We start from the raw sequence: 18,906 nt of genomic DNA on the forward strand, positions 1-18,906 counted from the left end.
GATTCACAAATTATACTAAAAAGTTACTAAAATATGTGAAATGTTGTAATAATGATGTAGTAATATGTCATATTGAGATATACAGTATAACGTATGTTTTGCATTATAGTTAGAGCTAACTTAGCCGAAGTTGTGGCCTAGTTTTGCCAGGCCTCATGCAGAAGCTGAATAATAATGCAATGTAGAGAAGCTAATGTACTGAACTGACCATGAACCGCTTGTTGTTTAATAAAGTATGCTTAGTTAGAATTCTCTGCGATAAACCGACGGGCAGGAGATGATGGAATCAGAATTGAATCTAGGACTGTGTAAAGCAGACGGGATGTACTTTCCCAGGACTTGAACAATAAAGACACTGACTGGAGAAGAAGATGCAACATTTTCGATAAGCCAGATGATGAAGACATCGTACAGTGAACCAATCGAAATCTTGAGAACTATGTAATATTAGAATTCATAGATTTGGGAAATTTAGATTTTTGGATAGAATCATAACTGGTGATTAACTGACCGATTAGGAATTGGGGGATAGTCTAATGACATGACAGAAGGAGAGAGTTAGAGTTGTTAGGGGCAGATGTCGGAGGAGAGACCTTATTCCGAAATTGATGCGATATTGGGGAGAAAAGATTTAAGATTTTGTCGGTGGGCTCATGCTCTGGAGAGCCTGAAGTGATGCTGATCGATTGATGACCTGAAGACGAAGACTGACTTTGTTGCTGAGCCATACCGTTGATTGGTAGCTATGACATGTGACTGAATTACTTCTTGTGCCTTTTCTTTCTAGGTACCAACTGCGCTCTCTAAATAGTTTTTTTTCTAGCTAGATGTTTTTTTTTTTTCAAATTCATGCTCTAAACTGTTTTCGCATGAAGTTCCACATGCTAATGCTAATCTGGGTTAGGTAAGGTTCCTATTCTGAGATGTTGGCATATACAGTAACAAATGATTGACAGAATGATTTGCTGAACTCTGCTACTAATGTTGACATTCATCTTTGATTCATATGTTGGCTCATGCTGAAGCGTTAGAATGTATGTTTTCTCGCATTCTGATTGGTTTATGTTAGTGGGGGTCACTAATGAATTAATCTGGAGTTAATTGAATAAAGATTGAATTAATGTCATGAATTAGTATTGTAACTAATAGGGAAATAAAATTGCTAAAACGTATATTGAGTTGTGGTTACTCATGAAATGGTTAACGCTATTAACTGCTGATTAATGACTTGCTTAATGATTATTAGATGGTGTATGGATTGTTGATGGACATTAGTTACTACATAGCTAGGATACTCCATGCAAATCAAAAGGTTCATCGACCTATACGAGTCCCCTCGTAAGTTTACTTATGAAGGATCGGGCGCGCTTGCATGTATGACACTCCAAATATGAAGCACACTGTGCATGTTAGCATGATGGTGTCTGTTCATACATGTCTCTGAAACACTGTTTTTGCTGCCAGAGTAAAAGCAGGCTCTGAAATACATCACAGAAAAAACAACAGACACAGGCCACATTACACTCATACATGCTCTGCCCATCAATACACTAGCCCCAGAGCTCATGTTTCTTGTCAATCACATCTGTTTGCTTCGGCTAGAAACCGAGGTGCAATGGCAAAACACAATACTTGCACATTTCTGGTCCTCATGCGCAACACTGAAACATTTTTCATATTGCCCTACATGAGAGACACACACTCTAACCACAGCGTTCCAACACAGCAGTTTGCTACATGTGCGCAAACGCACAATGGTATCTTGTCAGGCGTACAAAATCCTACATAAATGCAATGGAAATACAATACACTATAGTAAGTGATAATTTGACCTTACCACACAACCACATCTGTGATGTCAGCATACTGTCAGCCTCAAAGAAGTGCATACTCTGCCTCCTTACAGGATGACAATTCCGCTTCAGCAGTGTCAGTTGTTATTTACATCATTTGATTTTACAAATTTTGTTGTGCAGGTTAATATGGTTAATTGTGCTTTGCAGAAGCAATTCTTTACAATTTGAACTTTATAACTGAGAAACAACGTTTAGAATTGGGCTGCTAACTTTTACATTGTGAGTAAACCTATCAGGGATCTTTTCATAAACTAAATAATTAATTAATAATTAACTAATTAATAAATTAATTTATTCTTGACTGGCAACTCAAATATAGGAAGCTACCAGAAATCAGTTTTAGATTGGCGTTTGCAGCCAGTTTTTGTATGATCACCATTCTAAAAGATGCAAGCACAGCATATTCACATAATGAGTGCCCTTAGAAGGTACGTTAGCGGTACTACTGATGTGTCAAATGGCAGGCGTACATGGGACATGATTAGTCAGGAGGACAAGAAATTCTATCTAAATGATAAGTTCAAAGATCAAAAAGTTTATTGGAATCCATTTTATCCAAAACGTATCCCAACTTACTCTGAAACATTCCATCTTGATATTTAAACAGAAACTCTTGTCTTCCAAAAGCCATGTTTGTAGGACAGATGGTCAGCAGACATAATCATTTCCTTACATATGTAACAGAATTGGCCATAGTGACTATGCAGTGCTGGTTATGTCAGACTTTCAATGTTTGCTTTGCTTAAAATCTTTCACACCATTGAGGAATCTCCACGAAAGCTTTCAGTTAAATAGCGAAATTGGCAAACTTGTCTCCTATTTCAAATCACATTGGAAACTTTGCTCCCTTCTGAAATGAAAAAAAAAACCACTAAATGAAATTATACCAAACTTGGTAGGAAACGAGAAATAGGGCCTTTTGCTTACTTTGATGTGCTCCATTGAGTAGTTTTTATACATCCATTTTTAGGAAAAGAACGTTACAAAGTAAATTGGTGGACTTTGACTGGTTAAATAAGAGAGGTGTCTGAAAGATGGTTCACAGACAGTTCGCTCACCTGGGATTGTGGACTGTCCCTAGACTCAGATTTCAAAAATAAAGGAACTCTAGGAGATAAGAGAGCTTTTTGTCCTGTTTTCCACTTTGCATCTGCAAAGTCAAAGCTGAGTCCGTGAAACTGAATGCTTTGATTGACCAGTTGCAACCGAAAAATTTCAGGACATTTGGCAAGTTTCTGTATCATTTATCTTCTTTATTCTTCATCATTTAGGTTCGTTAGTTTTCTATGAATATGGTAGATTTCTTCTAGATTTATGAAGGGGATGCAAAATTAAAATCGGGGCCAAAAACGTTTCATGTTTATTTCATAACGTTTGTGCTATTTAATGAATCAGCACATTTTGCAAGTTTAGAGTGTAAAACTGTGTGCGGAAATCACAAGACTGATGCAGATCCAGGGGTAGTGAAATAAATAGGGGGTAAAAAATACATTGGTTTGCTTATCTGTTTAGCACAGTTTCATGGATCTGATACTGATACTTCTGAAAACCGGCGTTTTATGCAAATCCTTAAAATGGGAGTACAGAAATAAGCCGACTGAAAAAAGTGTTTATTGCTGACATTTTAGGAATGGTTTATGAAACTGAGTGCAAATTTGGAGACTGTTATTTGGTTGAGCAATGTGGAGTGTTTTCTAGTTTCAAAGACATCCAATAAGGGGGTGCAAAGTTATAGAAGAAGGCCAGAAACCTTTGATTTCCTGATACCCTTGTTTCCATTTGATAGCTTTATACTAAATTTGGGGGACACATGCCATGTTTAGCTTACTTCTGATATGTTGAGTTTCATGCAGATCTGTCAAAGTGAGATTGTTAAAGGAAGCCACATGTGTTAATTTGCTAATAACTTTGGTACTCTGCAGCACAGGCCCAAAAGCCTTAATGGAACAAGACGAACCTGGATTGTGCTAAAGAAGAAACAGAAACCCACTCAGATATGAACTACAGTCCATCATATCAAGAGCTTGGAGGTACATTAAATGTTATCTCTGTTGAACAAATCACCTTAAAATAGGTACAATTGGAGACAGAAGATAACAAATGATTCTCTGCGAAGTTTAAGAGTCTAAAGTAACTAAGAGAATGGAGGAGAGACTATGTTCTGGTTTTCAAACTGACATTTAGGTTCTCTGTCATTCATCTACGGTTTAGATATATAGAGAGAACATAGCCTATTTTACTACATGTATTGAGCAACAGAATTATGACAAGTGAAGAATAAAATCTGCATTTTGGGCACTGATAAAAGCTTCTGAAGAGATATGTGATTCAATAACCCAATTGTTCACTCAGAACATGTTGGCTATCTGCCAGGAAATGAAATCTTAACAAACAAAAAACAAAGATTTGAAGAGGAGAAGTGAGTGAAGAGACTTGATAGAGACACAAGTCCTCAGGCATGTTACTTGTATATTTTGAAACTTTTCATTCAGAAAAATAAATGCCTGCACACATGGAGAAACAGAGATCCAGAGAAATAAAGACATTTGGGATTCTGCTGCTGTATATCAAAAGCTGATCCACAGCACCGGCAGTCGATAAAAAATGACTACTGAATGAAAACTGGATGGGGTATTCATCTACGTTGGCCTAAGTTAATTTACTAAATACTGATCACTTTCTTCTTTAAAGCTTCAGTAGATAGGCAATGTGGATAGTATTTTGTGACCTATTTGTAATTTTGTGTCAGTGGTGACTACACCAACCAAAAATTCCAAGACAATTTCATGAACCTGACCAGCTATCATCCCATCTCAAATCTAACTTTTCCTAGTAGCATTTCAAATCTGTGCCAGCATGGTTTTACATCAGGCACTATGCACATAGTGTAATACAAAAGCTTTACTTGGCTGTATGAAAACTGAAGCAAGGCTACTCACAGAGATCCTTATGGCTTATATCTTCACAGCAGACCTGTAAGTGATGATTTAGGACAGCTTACAGTAGTCCTGAGGAAGGATGAAAGAGGGCAAGGCACAGTGCAGTAAGAAATGGATGCTTTCATACAATCTGCTTGTGCCAGTCTTACTGTCACCACACACATCCTACTCTATCTTGAACTAACATACAAACTTAAATAGCACACACGTGCCTCCATCAAAGGTATGAGGATGCACAAATTCCAGAATGCAATGGGCCTGCTTCATCATGCGAGAGTCTTTCAAGACTATAGAATCTACCCTTCACAAGCCCCTCTCTTCAATATTTGTATGCAGCACAAAAAGGGTAGACTGATAAATTGATATGAAATAAATATTATTCAATAGCAAACAATTGGGCAACTAGTAATTATTTATCGCTGTGCATTTTATACTTTGATCAATTGGCATCAGAACTGGGTAAATGACAATAGTAGTTCCAAAGGTCCATGCCACCTTTTCCAAGAATTTATCATTCTATGAGTAAACTATATCATTCCAAGAATGTAAGTGAAGCATCTGCTACTGAGAGTCTCTGAAGAAAAGTTGCCCAATGGCCATTTTTCTGAAACCGAAAGGATGATAGTACCTTTATCTTTTAGAGGATAAAAAAAACATATTTGGTTTGGGTAGGTATGCAATATCGATTTGATAAATCCAACTGATATATTGAAATGTCTAAAGACCATAACCCAACAAGCTTGGCAGACATTTAGGTACCTTCAGCATGATGTCTAACAATACTGTTGCTTTCATTACAAGTGGCCTGGAAAATGCCTGGATTTTCCCCACTCAAGAAGCTGATCTGAGGGTTACTGGTAGCTTAGCTGAAGGGGAACATCTGGCCCATTATGATTTGGTCCTTGTTGGTCCATCAGAAGATGAGGAATTACTAGGGGAATCAGTAATTTCAGGTGCAATTCTCCCAGTAATTCCTCATTTTGCCCCTAGACTTTGATACACAGATTTCGAGAGTTTTCAGCAGCTGAAAACTCTGTCAAAATAATATAGGATTTTGCTGGGAGTGGTACCCTCTGCTACTCACCCCATTGGAATTAAGACAGGGCCCAAGAGTCTTACTAGTAGTTTACTGAACTAGGCATGCAGAAGAGGCATGAAGAAAATAAGGAAAATAGCAAAATAATGTTGACACTTTAGAAAAACTGTTACTAAGGAGGAATATGAATGTTTTCACATCTACAAAGGGGGGTCTCATTGCCCTGCAGCCCATGACATTTAGCAGTATATTTCCACACTTCTTCTGGAGTATCTAGCACATAAATGGAGTGAAAAGTTTGAACTGTCAAGAGGTGGCACACACATACATTTTACCACCAAGCTAGACTTGCTAATATTTTTCAAGATATATTAGTAAAATGTTCCAATTGAAGGTGCAGGAAAAAATTATTGGGAGTGAAAGCTCAGTTTGGAGACCCTCAACAAATTACAGAGCCATTTAGATACAGGCAATAGCAGGGTAGCTATAGAAAATCAGCAGATCTCCTGTCTATTCAGCTCTCATTTCCCCCTACCTCATTTAGAGGTGATGAAAGTGCAGTTTTCTACAGAGGATCCTCTGCCACCTTAACTGTTGGCAATATCTTCTCAGTGGGCTAGGTTCTGGAGAACTATTGCTTCAGTAATGTTGGAAGGCTTGACCTCTTTACAGTGATGCTGCTGATGCTGTTTGTCTGTCCAGGGACTGCCATGCATGGCATTGGGGTCCTTGGAAGAAATCATCATGCTTGCAACAAACTACTTTGGGAGAAAGTGATGGGTGAAACACGAGAACTCATCTCTTTTATTAGTAAAGAAGAGATGTGCCCCCAATATGTAACTCAGGCTTGGTTGTGCTCCAATAGGAACACTGAAGCCCAAACTGCCAGATCACGTTCCTGCCACACAGGGACACAGGCAACCACAGCCTGTAAATCAAATGCTGCTAGTGGGCTTGCAGCACTGGTTGTGCCAGCCACATGAGTATCCCTGTAAACATGGCTCAGACCTGCCACTGCAGTGTCAGTATGGGCAGTTTTAAACTGCCATTTTGACCAGCAAGTGTCAGGCCTAAACCTTCCCTTTTTATACATGTAAGGCACCCCTAGGGTAGGCCATAGGTAGCCCTATGGGGAGGGTGTAGTGTATGTTAAAGCTGGGACATGTACTGGTGTGTTTTACATGTCTTAACAGTGAAATACTGCCAGATTTTGGGTTACTATTGCAAGGCCTATCCCTCTCATAGGTTAAAATTGGGGCTACCTTTAAATATCTTTTAAGAGCAGTTTCCCTTTGGGAGCAGATTGAAAAAGGAGTTTGGTGTCTCTGAAATCACAATTTAAAAATACATCTTTTGGTAAAATTGATTTTTAAATTGTAAGTTGGAAAATGCCACTTTTAAAAAGGGGGCATTTTCTTTCTTAAGCCATCCTGTGACTCTGCCTACTTGCATATTCCCTGTCTGGGCCATACTGACAGTAGGGCTGCTTGTGAATCCCCTTTAGACAGTGACACAAAGGGGGCTGGGGTGTAGCCTGCATACCCTGATGGGCCATCTGTGCTAGAGTGGAGGGAAGAGTCGTCACTTACACCTGAATGGGCTGTGCCCTCCCTCACACAATGCAGTCTCCAGCCCCCTGGTGTGAGTCTGGAGCCAGGCCTGGGTAAGGGAGGATCTTGTGAACAACAGAGACTTTCCTTTGAAGTTTGCCTACTTCAAAGGCAGAAAGGGGAATAAGTAGTGGACCCCTAACCCCAGATTTTTAGATGACTTCTGGATTCAAGAGGAACCTCTGCCAAGGAGAAAAGCCGAAGAGCTGGAGGACGAGTACTGTCCCTTTGCTGGGTTGGCCTGCAGTTGCTGCTTCTGCCTGAGAAAGGACAAAGACTGGACTTTGTGGTATGTTCCTGCTTGTGAAGAATCTCCAAGGGCTTGGACTGAGTTTGCCTCCTGTTCTGAAGTCTCAGGGCCATCAAAGACTTCCTCTGCCAGCACCGGGACTCTCTGCTGAGACTCCCACCCTGCCAAGTGGCGCCCCATACTGTCCCTGGGCCCTTGAAAGGTGAAGCTGGTAAAACCTTGTGTAACAACAACTTTTCCATTGTTTTCTATGGAGTAAGACTCCTAGGCCCATATTTATACTTTTTTAGCGCCACATTTGTGCCGCTTTTTAACGCAAAAACGGCGCAAACTTTGCGCCGCTTTTGTGTAAAAAATGGTGCAAATCCGATGCTAAAAAAGTATAAATATGGGCCTTATTCTTTTGAAAATTCATATCTTGACTTGTGCATGGTGGATTTTTTTCATTTTGGTCTTGTTTGATTTATATAAATATTGCCTATTTTTCTAAACTGGTGTGGTGTCCATTTTGTAGTGTTTTCACTGTATTACTGTGTGTGTTGGTACAAATATTTTACACATCGCCTTTGAGATAAGCCTGACTGTTTGTGCCAAACTATCAAGGGGGTGAGCAGGGGTTATCTTAAGTGTGTATCTCCATTGCCCTGACTAGAGTGACGGTCCCTGCTTGGACAGAGTGCAAACTGGCTGCCAACCAGAGACCCCATGCCTAACAATAAGCAAACATGCTTCATCATGTACATGTGTCATGATGCTATATTAGTTCCAGCATGATGATGTAGAAGTGTGCATGCATCAGCAGCGTGCATATGCACACATCATTACATGTTAGCCACTTTGGTTTTAAACAAACAATGTGTAAAAATGCCTTTACAGAGAGGAAGTCACCGTTGAATATTGTAGCCGTCAGGCCTTCCTAAGAAGTGATAAAAGTGCATTCCAAAAATGGGGCAGAGAGGTTGAGGGAGCAAAAAAATGGTTGGGGAAGAAGTTAACATGAGTGACAAAGAGGGGTGAAGGACATTAATGTCTTCCACTCGTGATTTCTCTGGGCCGCAGTCTAATCCATTATTTCTTTTACTCATGGAGCAAACTATCAGCTCATGGAGAATATTGACTTTCAAAAATACACCTCTACCTTGGGGATTTGCCTTTGAAAAAGAAATACAAAATTAACTGTTCCATCTCGAAACCATGCCACAATGTGCCAGCTGGTATTCTGCAATTTGCAGAAAGTCCTCTCGCGATGTTCTCAGTGAAGTGTTCCTGCAGCACCAACCACCAATTCTGAAGCTGAAAGAGGCCTTTGGTTTGCTCCTTGCTCAGCCAGTTGAAAGAACCCTTACTCTTTTGCTGAATGAGAAACGTTTGGCCCTGAATGTCACAGAGAAATCCCCAGTAAAGCATTAGATACACAAACAGTAATTTACAAATAGTCAGGTCATATTACAGTCCTACAAGGTTTACACTTATAATTTTTGAATGTATTATAGCGCTGCAAAAAGGTTCACTACTTTGTTTGAAAGTGTAGCAGACACTGAAAACAGAGCAACTTTCCACACTGTTAATGGCAAAATATTGGGCCATATGTATGAACACATTTTCCTAAAGACATAGAAATGGTAAAAACCTTTGATACATCTGGCCCATTGTGTCCAAACATAGCCCAATAATGAGGCCCAGGCCCATTAACTAGAAAGCGCCTTAGTGTGAAAAAGTGCCTCCTTTTGCATAGTCACCCACATTTTTGTGGACTGATGCTGCTGGGACTTTGACTCTCTACACTAGGACACTGCTAACCAGGCCCCAGTGAATGTGCCCTTGTTGTGTGTTTCCTATTTTGATAATAATGCACATCAGGGTTAGGTGACAGCTACACTTTGTGCATTCTCCATAGACAGCCACAAACACAGAAAGGGTGGGTGTGACAAAGGACGTATCTGCAGTCATCTGCATTCTGATGCGCCTTCCTGGGCAGGGAGGGTGGAGGGGAGCTGACACACTTGAATAGGGAAATGCCTGTCCCCACACAAAGGGCTGATTACCCCTCAACTGATAGTATGGTACCAGAGGTGGGATGAAGATGGACCTGTGCACTTCAAGGAGCTGCTTTGAAGTCACCTGCACTTCAAAGGTATATTTGGGCATAAGTATTGAGGCTCTGATCTTACCAAATCAGTACACTACTGGAACTAGGAGAAACTTTGCTGGAGTAAAGACTGCTTTGCTGTGACGATTGCAACTCTGCCTGGACTGACTGTTCCGAGGAACGGTTTCTCTGCTGAGCTGCCCTGCTGCTTACTGATCTCTGCCCCGCTGAGGACAAGGACTGGGTCCACCTTACTTGAACCCAGAGAGACTCCAAGGGCTTGCTGGTTCCAAAGTCTCAGGGAAATCAAAGACTTGAACCATCTACATCTGCATCTGGACTCTCCAAGCTGTGAGACTGCACTGCCATGTGATGCCACTCTAGACCTGGACCATTGGAAGTGGGCCTAAGGTGCTCTACCTTCTGTGGTACTCATCAGAACTGGCATGAAGCAACTCAAAGCCCCGCAATGCCTCTCCGCATATTGTTAGCCTTACTGAAATAGACATGGGATGGTGCAAAACCCCACAAAGCCTTCCAGCTGCCCTGCACGTCTCCCTGAGATTGACGTACATGACTCCTAGCCCCACAAAACCTCACCACATAGCTTGACACACAGCTTCTCAGAACCAACTCCAGACAACACGAAGCCTCAGAAAGCAACACTGTGCAGACTCTGCCTGAGCATTTAAGGTACTATATTTAGTGGGCTCCAGTGGATCCCTGCAGCTGGCCTGTCCTCCATTGCTGTCAGCCTGAACTTTGGATGTGCAATGGTCCTTTATGACCTCAAGCAACCTTTTGACCGCTAGTGACTTCTAAGTCTTGTTTTACTCAGATAGTCTCTGATGTTCAAAAAACTGTGTGGAGTCTTTTTGTGGTGTTTTCATTGTGTTACTGTGTGTATGTGTTGCACAAATACTTTAAACATTGCCTCTTAGTTTAAGCCTGACTGCTCTGTGCCATTATACTAGAGCGTGGTTAATTTAGGTTGTGTATCTGACTTACCCTGGCTAGGGTTGTGGTCTCTACTTGGACAGGGTGCATACCTCTGCCAAATACAGATCCAATTTCTAACCAGTATAATCTCTATTTTTTGTATATTTAATCTCACGGAATTACCCAAATTATGCCAATTACATCGACAAGATTTATATTTTAGCATTATTGTGTCATCCACTAGTGTGACCAGGCAAGCATGACTCTAGGCCTACCACTATGGCCTGGCAGCTGCAGTTTAAAACCTGCTGCCAAACCAGTCAAAATTAACCCTTTTTAACAGGAGAAAACCTCCCTTTTAAATATAATTCACCCCTCTGTAGGCATTGTGGCATTATGAATTTAAATGTACCATACATGGAGAAATTTACAATTGACTTGTCTAAAGTGAACCAGCACTCAAAAGTTATTTTCAATAAGGCCCACTAAGAAACACTGGGAAGCAATATTATTAAATATTTATTCTGCCATCTGTGGATTGGGACCAGATAGAAATATAAACAAACCATTATTTCTAATATTTATTAATGGTCAATGCAAGAAAGCATTAGAGGTTTTAATAAATATTAAGGAAAATTAATTTTAGAAAGTTACCTCTACCCTTCCAGAACATTCTGAAGGCAAATGTGCATTAATTCTCTAGCAGTAACCTGGAGAGTGCTTAAATCTGATGAAACTTCTTCCAAAGCAGAGACAATGGCTTTGATGTGGGGAGGTGGTTTCTCTTCCACTGGCAGAAATACCAGTTGTGGTGCACTCAGAAACTTAATTTACTTCAAAGAGGTCTTCCTTGTCACAAGCAAATTATAGGTGAGACCTGGAAAGGTCCCAGCTTTTGTCCTTCCAGTCGCACAGGCGCCAACCCCAGTTGGTAGATAGCTGCCCAATGAACTGTTTTGGAGTGACTAAGAAGGAGGGCATACAAACACTGGTGGGCAGTCAGAATCTGCACAATGGGAAAATGGTTTTCACATCTTGGAATTTAGGAGTGAGAGGCTCTATGGGATTATTTGCAGTAAGGCAAATATGAACTGGTGCAAACATGGGTAGGGTTACTCGTTCAAATGTTTACCTCATTAATTAGAGAGGATCCAGGTGTCACTGCCATCCAATAGCCAGTGCTAGACATAAATGTGGCATCCCCAGCCACTCTTCAGAACACATCCTGGACCTCGGAAGAACAGAAGAGACTGGACAATCTGTCTTTGACCTGAGAGGAGTCCTGAAAGACCGGACCTGCTACCTCTTCTACCCAGGACAAAGAAATGGACTCTGAAGAACAGTTTGCTGACCTCCTATGTGGCTACAAGGATACCAAAAGCTGCAAAATTCCTTTTCCCTGAAATGCCAGCTGACCAATAGCAACTGGACCTGACCTCGACCCTGCTGGTGGCCACTGCTGGAGCGAGTCTTTTCCCTCAAGTGCTGTTTCTGATGTCCTGGGAATCTTGGCTGAATCAAACTGGACTTCCCATACCACCCCTGAAAACCTGGGACTTAAAAAATGTTTGGACATTGTAGGAAAGTACCATCTTTCTTGGCATGTTACCCCCATTTTTACCTGTATGTCAGTATGTTTTTGCCTGTCTCACTGGGATCCTGCTGGTCAGGACCCCAGTGCTCATAGTTTATGGCCTAATGTGTGTGTGTGTATAGTGCTTAACTGTGTCACTGAGGCTCTGCTAACCAGAACCTCACTGCTTATGTTCCTTCTGCTTTTAAATTTGTCTCTATAAGCTAGTGACTTCATTCACCAATTTCAATTGGCACACTGGACCCCCCTTATAAGTCCCTAGTATATGGTTCCTAGGTACCCAGGGCATTGGGGTTCCAGGAGATCCTTATGGGCTGCAGCATTTCTTGTGCCACCCATAAGGAGCTCAGACAAACCCTATCACAGGCCTGCCATTGCAGCCCGCGTGAAATAGTGCACACAGTATTTCGCAGCCATTTTCACTGCACTTAAGTAACTTATAAGTCACCTATATTTCTAACCTTCATTTACTGAAGATTAGGTGCAAAGTTACTAAGTGTGAGGGCACCCTTGCACTAGCAAAGGTGCCCCCACATAGTTCAGGGCAAATTCCCGGGTCTTTGTGAGTGTTGGGATGCCATTATATGTGTGCACTACATATAGGTTAATACCTATATGTAGCTTCACAATGGTAACTCCGAATATGGCCAAGTAAGGGGTCTAAGGTCATGGAATTGTCCCCCATTCCAAATCTGGTACTAGGGATCCAATTCCATCGATCCTTGGGGCTCCATCATGGACCCCCAGTACTGCCAAACCAGCTCTCTAAGGCTTGCAATGCAGCTACAGCTGCTGCCGCCTCACAGACAGGGTTCTGCCCTCATGGGGTCTGAGAAGCTCAGTCCCAGGAAGGCTGAACAAAGCATTTCCTTTGGGAGGAGGGTGTTACGCCCTCTCCCTTTGGAAATAGGTGTAACAGGCTTGGAATGGGTAGCCTCCACCAGCCTCTGAAAATGCTTTGAAGAGCACAGATGGTGCCCTCCTTGCATAAGCCAGTCTACACCAGTTCAGGGACCCCCAGTCCCTGCTCTGGAGTGAAACTGGACAAAGAAAAGGGGAGTGACAACTCCCCTGTCCATCCCCACCCCAGGGGTGGTGCCCAGAGCTCCTCCAGTGTGTCCCAGACCTCAGCCATCTTGTTTTCCAAAGTTGGGGACACTCTGGAGGCCTCTGAGTGGCCAGTGCCAGCAGGTGACGTCAGAGACCCTCCTGATAAGTCCGTACCCGATAAGGTAGCCAATCCCCCTTTTAGGGCTATTTAGGTTCTCTCATGTGGGTTTCTCTTCAGATTCTACTTGCAAGTTTCCATCAGGAATCCTCTGCAACTACTACTTCATCCTCTGACCTCGGATCGACCTCAGACTGCTCCAGGAACCACTGTAACAGCAACAAAATATCCAGAAGAGCTACTTTTCCTCTACAACTTCAGCTCCAGCCAGCAACTGCAAGTTTCCACAGTGTGCACACTCTGGGGACTCCCTGTCTTCACCCTGCACCAGAAGGGCCGAAGAAATCTCTAGTGGAGTGATGGAGTCACTTCCCTGCTCTTGCAGGCACCTTCTAAGTCAACATCCAGACCTCTAGAAGACCAGACCACCACAGGATTTTGACTTACAGAAAAAGACTAAGACCCTCATTTAGACCTTGACGGTAATACCACCATCTTGCCGCAGTGGTGGTCTCAAGTACTCTGTCAAGCCGACATAGTTCTGACCACCCTCTTTAGATGTATTGCGGCTGAATCTCTGACCACCTCGATGGAGTGCACCTCCTCGCCATCAGGTGATGGGTTTCTACCTACCATATTTAGATGTTACGGTTCTGCAGGTTTTGCTCTGGTGATGAATTCCTGACAGAGGGAGAGCGTTGTAGGAGGCAATGTACATTGTACAATAGCAGTGCCTATGGAAAGGGTGCTAGTAACACAAACCCCATGTACAGTAGCCATAACACACTCCATAAACACCATGTTCCTTTGCCATTCCACCACAACACAACATTTACATGCAGAAAACATACAATTCCATACTTCTCAAACATAACATGCACACACAATCAATACTACACCCATGTGCAACAGAACCACAACTACCAACACAATGACCTACTTATGTACACAAACACACTCATACAAAAGCACAACAACACACATTAGAACAACCACCACAACCAAACAACCACACTCACCTCAATTTTACACACAGCAAAACATAACACAACCAATCATACACAACAAACACCAAACCCTCATGCAATCCTCTAAGTTAAAGCATTGAGATGCCAAACATGTTCCCAATAGATGCCCATTTATGAGGAGGACACCCTGGACTATAGGCAGGAGAGAAGTGAAGGGCAACAGAGCCAGGATAATTTGTATCATCCAAACATTGTTCACTGTCACATATGAATTACATTGCCAAAATAATATACGTGGGAGTAGGAGTACATGTTTGATGACCTGACTCCAACTTTCACAAAGTGTGTCCCACATTGTGTATTGCAGTACAATTCATCATATCATTGGAATCTATTTTTTCCCCAGTGAGATATATGTACTGACTCACATTCACAACTATAAGAACAACATTTCATTGACAGGTCCGAATTCAAAGTGCACACATGGACATAGTTTACAATTATGAGGGTATTTTTAATTTGGTGCAAGCATTCATTTGATAATGAATACTTACACCAAAATAAAAAATGCGTATGTCATTGATTTATTTTCTACATAGGTCTGTCTCCATTAATGTCTGACACAGATGTTTTACAGACATATGCATGTCACAAGTTGTTTTTTTAAATATTGATGTGACATCTATGTTAATGCACTGTTTCCGAGCAAATGTTAAGTGACAAAACAATGTTCACTAGTTATATGGAATGCTTGCCTTCGAGTCCGGCGATGACATGGCCGTGTTTCCTTCATGGTCCAGTATCAGCAGCAACTGCAGGTTTCGTCTGGTTGGGTTCCGTCAAAAACGGAAGTGGAAAAGATAAAAAAAGATAGGTTTTTACTTCATTCCCCTTTCAGTCCGCCAACTCAGGTGTGGTGGTAACTCTGTCACAGTTCCCTTTCACGAAGGCACATTGTAATTGGCTCAGTAGGAACAGTGGCTGGAGTCCTGCCACTATTTCCAATTGAACCGCCGACTGGGGTGAACATTTCTGTTGGAATTGGTGGGAACCGGGCAGTACTTCATCTAGGGAAATGCCAACATCTAAATACAATGGGAAGGCTGCCAAGGTGGCAGGTGGGAAATCTGATGGAAAACTGGTGGCAGAACTGATTACACCAACACCTAAATCAGGCCCTAAGTCCCAATATAAAACCTTTGACCGGGTTGAACCTGGTTGGTGTTTGGACCTGAAATTGTACCTAGGTCCAGTTCTAGGGTGACCATTGATTATCATTGGCACTGTTTTTGCATACATTTTAAAAAATTCATAACTCTGCTATGTCTTATTGGATATGTTGCTGTTTTTGTGTCCTTTAGCTAATTTTTCCCTATTGGTATAAATTGGAAGTGGTTTTTATTATGTTGTGTTTTTGACTTTTTGAACGTTTTGGTACTTTACACATTTTCTGTAGCTTAAGTCTGTCTCTGTGTCTCTTGAACTCAGGTGTAAATTACTGAAACCTTTGACTGAACCAAACAAGTTTGTAACTTTATTGTTTGTGGTGGAGTGCCATCCACCCATCCACCCATCAGGCCAGGTGCTGTGTGAGGGGGGCCCCCTGGAGCTTGGGCACTCCATCACACAGCAGAGGCTGCGGGGGCCTTTGGTATGCCACTGGGCGATATAATTCACTTTCTAACACTTAGCCATCAACAAACCAGGCATTGCCTATTTTTCATAAACCCCCAAATAAAACTATGCATGTGTAATTCCAGTTTCTAAAATATGAAACTAGAGATATACATAAAAAGGAACGGCCCATAAAATGTACCAGGATGTAAGCAATGAGATCATTTCAATAATATTACATAGGTCTATAAGACATATTGATAAGTGATCCATCTTTTCAGGAGTGGAGTACATTGTTTCAATACGTGTTCACTGTTGCAGCATTCCATCTCATCAATTTGCAATTTAATAACTCTGAAATATTTAAGTTGAGAGATGTCCTGGAGACCTATCACTGTTGCTGGGTTCCCTGAAACCTGCTGAAACTAGACGGAAGATTTACTAAAAATCACGCAACACTACACAGCAACCATAGTGGCCCCGCTGACTGAGAGAGAGAGAGCAGGACTCCACCATATCTACTAAGATATTGCACTGTCCTCCTCTCTCCCTAGGATGGCACACAATCAGGGTGCCTAGCACCAAGCACACACTTTAGTCCAAAGGTGTCGGTGTCATGTGTAACATAGCTTGTCTACTCGAAGGATACCCTTCAGTATGGACGTTTTTCTATTCACTACCTAAGGAAGGCTCCAAATATAAGGCAGCCAGTGGAGTGAGACCGTCTACATGACAGAATGCTTGTTTCATGATCTTTTACTCTATGTGGACTCAAAAGTATAGAATTACACAGGGACAGACCTTGTTTGAATCTGTGTGTCTGACTTGAAAACTTTCATAGTCAGTCGTAAATACGTTCCTAAAGGTAAAAACTCTAGAAAACAGAAAATGAAGGTTTCTGATTTCCTTTTTACTCTTCTAGTGCACATCTATATACTGCTTACTTCAATACCGTGCTTAATAGGGCATTTCTTTTGCTATCCATCAAAGGGTGAGGCTAGTTTACTTCTGTATCTGTGGATTCACTCGTCAGAGGGCAACATACATTTCTTCCCATCTAATCAATCACTCCCCACGACCAGGCCCATTTGCTATGAAGTGCTAAGGGGCCTGGAACATTACAAACTGATAAAATAAAGCAATAGGACACTGGGTTCTACTGGTGAAAGGTCACAGTGGATCAATAATATTCCAAAGTTAGCCTACAGTTTTAACCACCCATGAAATAAGCTTGAAAAACCGGAGTCACCCACTGAATGGCAGTATTGAGGACATTAACCAGCAACACAGTCTCCAAGTTCATATGTACGACTTTAAAGAGTGGCGTTTTCGCTGCTGCTGCAAAGGGTTTGTTTTTAATACTTCTGCCCATGGCATTTGGTGCTTCATGCAATTAGCAGCCGTATGGTCAGTGTAAAGCAATAGGAAAGGAGAGGCGGCTTTCACAATTCATTCATACTCCTCAGTACTGTAAAGACCAATTTAGTTCAACTGCATGAACTCTACCTCTGGTTTCTTTGTAAATGCAATCACGTACATTGAACAGCTGCTGTTTATAGAAATTATAGGTGCAGGACAGCCCCAAACGTGTGCAACATAACTGAATATATTTGCTGATCATTGTGTGTGGTATCTCCCACCCTCCTCCGACCCCTCTGAAAAAAATACAAATTGCAATTCATCAAAAGTATTTTCAAGCTGTGCATATCAAATGCCAGTGTAATTAACTATTTCCTTATTAGGCAGAAAGAAAGAAAAATCAACACAAATGGGGTTTTAAATGCCAAACACAAATGTATAATCATGTCGATGTTGATAGTATAACTGGGTTTTGACCGATTCTGCTGATGATATTGAGAGCAGCTGGTACCAAAGAAAACGACATTAAACCCTAATCCGTGCAGCACCCTAGCTGCCTTCTGAGAACATCCCCTTGCTCCTTCTGGAAAGTTAAACCCTCCACCCTTTTGGGTATCCATCTTTAAATTCCAGGAAATTACTGTACAGCTGGATCCGGAATCCAAGACATTAATGATCAAATATCACCCTTTTTGATGTGATGCTTGACGCAGGAGCAAAGTTTGTTTGTTCTATATAAATAATCCTCCTTTCCAGATTTATGTGCTACTGCTGGTGACACGCCAGAAGTTAAGTAATGTTTTTCTTTGTTTCCACTGCTAACCCTCTGAGAGCAATGCCCTGTAGGGATAGCCTTTCATGTTCTCGTCAACTGTTATTAAATCCCGCTGGGTGTATCAGAGACTGAAGATATTTCTGTGCAATAAATGAACATTTCGTAATGCTGGCCATCTGTCATCTTCGAGTAAAGCATGTGTCTAATACGTTCAACTTGGATGGTAGGCAGTAGGGGCATGCGAAGTCACAAAGATTTTCTGCTGTGACCTGCCCTAAACCCCCAACACATATTGACGAATACCGTGTACGGTGGGATTGTGAATTAAATGTATTATTTAAAAAACAGAAATTCACTGAAAGGTAGAGACCGAGTTCTGGTCCTTGGTCAAAAATCCATAAACCACTGGCATTCACCAGTTATAGTATGCAACGCACACAATACATGCCATAACTTGCATCACTCGCCCTGAACACAACATCCGTTTGCAAATGCCACTGGACATAAGGTGATAAAGAATGAGTTAACTATGGCTAGTGATGTGCATTATAACATATCTTGGGTGCGTTATACCATAGCTGTCAAATTTCAGTGATTTTGTGCATTTGAGCCAGGTCAACAACTCAATTTTTAATAATTTCTTCAGTGAAAGTATGTACGTATATTCAGCGCTCTTTGGGGCATATTTATACTCTCTTTGCGCCGAATG

Source organism: Pleurodeles waltl, chromosome 8, assembly GCF_031143425.1.
Source record: "Pleurodeles waltl isolate 20211129_DDA chromosome 8, aPleWal1.hap1.20221129, whole genome shotgun sequence".
Lineage (NCBI taxonomy): Eukaryota > Metazoa > Chordata > Amphibia > Caudata > Salamandridae > Pleurodeles > Pleurodeles waltl.